Below are 1,925 nucleotides of genomic sequence, written 5' to 3'. Positions count from 1 at the left end.
CTCATAGAATTGTTATTGGTATGTGGGATACATATAGGAATGTGGATATAAACAAAAAGATTTATAAAAAAACAATAACAATAATGCTCATGTATTAGCATGATTTTATATGTGTTGAAAAATGTAATCATATGGTTTATGATCTTTTAAAACATTTTTCTTTTTGCTTATTCTTGCCACATCAACAATTATCCAAACTGTACCTTGGATGTATATCGATCAGATGTAGAGATATTAATTTATAAATTACTAAAATGAAGCTAATGTTTTAATTGAAGTATAGTTGACACACAGTGTTGCCTTTGTTTTAGGCATACGACATTATGATTCGACCACTCTAATTGTGATACTATGTTCACCACAAGTGTAGCTGCCATCTGTCACTATACAATGCTGTTAAAATACCACTGACTATATGTTCTGTGCTGTATCTTTCATCCCAATGACTTACTTATTCTGTAACTGGAAGCCTGTATCTCCCACTCCCTTCACCCATATTGTCCATGCCACTACTCCCCTTCCCTGGGTCAACCATCAGTTTGTTCTCTGTATTTATAGGTCTGTTTCTGTGTTTTTTTGTGGGTTTTTTTTGTACATTTGTTTTGTTTTATTAGAATATATATATATATATATATATATATATATATATATCTCAAATGATTTGTCTTTCTCTGCCTTATTTCACTTAGCATAATACCTTCTAGGTCATTCCACATCATCACAATGGCAAGATCTCATTTTTAAAGGTTTATTTATTTTATTTATTTTTTAATTTTTTTAAAAGATTTTATTTATTTATTTGACAGAGATCACAAGTAAGCAGAGAGACAGGCAGAGAAAGAGGAAGGGGAAAAGGCTCCCTGCTGAGCAGAGAGCCCAATGTGGGTCTCAATCCCAGAACCCTTAGATTATGACCTGAGTTGAAGGCAGAGGCTTTAACCCACTGAGCCACCCAGGTGCCCAAGGTTTATTTATTTTAGGGAGAGTGAGAGAGACAGAGAGATTGAGTGAGCACAGCAGGGAGGGTCAGAAGGAGAGGGAGGCAGAGAATCTCCACCAGCCTTCTTGCTGAGCAAGGAGCCCAGCACAGGGCTTGATGCTAGGACCCTGAGATCATGCCCTGAGCTGATACTGAGAGTCCGATGCTTAACTGAATGAGCTGCCCAGGTGCCCCTCATTCTCTTTTTATGGCTGACTTATATTCCACTGTGTGTGTGTGTGTGTGTGTGTGTGTGTGTACACACTCAATTTTCTTCAACCATTCATTCATCAGTGGACACTTGGGTTTATGAAGCTGATTTTTTTAATAGTAATAGAATTTTCATGTCATGTAAAACAATGTTCCTTTTGTTGTTCTTTAAAATAATTGATTATTCAGATAAGGTTGATGGTATTAGGCACGGAGAAGTAAATAGTTAGTTAAAGAAGAATCATCCCCATTTCTGCAAACTGAGGTTTGCCAAACTCATCCCTTGGAGGTTGACCAATCTTTAAAGATGGTCACCTTATTCTGTGTTTTTCCAATGCTTTGGAGTTCTAGTGGATATGTGACTTTGCACAATCACTCTGGTGAACTCAGGGCAGAGAGAAATAAGTAGATTTTACTCATAACTTATTAGCCTCAACAACTTTTAAATAATTTGTTTATAAATTGTATTTGTATTATTTTAAGAAATTTCCCACGGAAACTGAATAAGGGCACATGGAGGTTTTATGTCTGATTGTCTATAGCTCCCCAGTTACAAGCCAGTATATATGGCAGAATCAAAACCAGGTATTTGTTTGTATACATTATCCATTTTCACCTCTTTTTTTTTTTTTAATTTTAGACTCCATTTATCTCCCTAAGAGAGAATGAGAGAGAGTACCAGAATGGGGAGGGCCAAAGGGAGAAGCAGACTCCCCACTGAGCAGAGAACCAGATG

The sequence above is a fragment of the Lontra canadensis genome, unplaced genomic scaffold, assembly GCF_010015895.1.
Source record: "Lontra canadensis isolate GAN:19392208 unplaced genomic scaffold, GSC_riverotter_1.0 scaffold152, whole genome shotgun sequence".
Classification (NCBI taxonomy): domain Eukaryota; kingdom Metazoa; phylum Chordata; class Mammalia; order Carnivora; family Mustelidae; genus Lontra; species Lontra canadensis.
The sequence above is the reverse complement of the archived record's forward strand: the minus strand, read 5'-3'. Positions refer to the sequence as shown.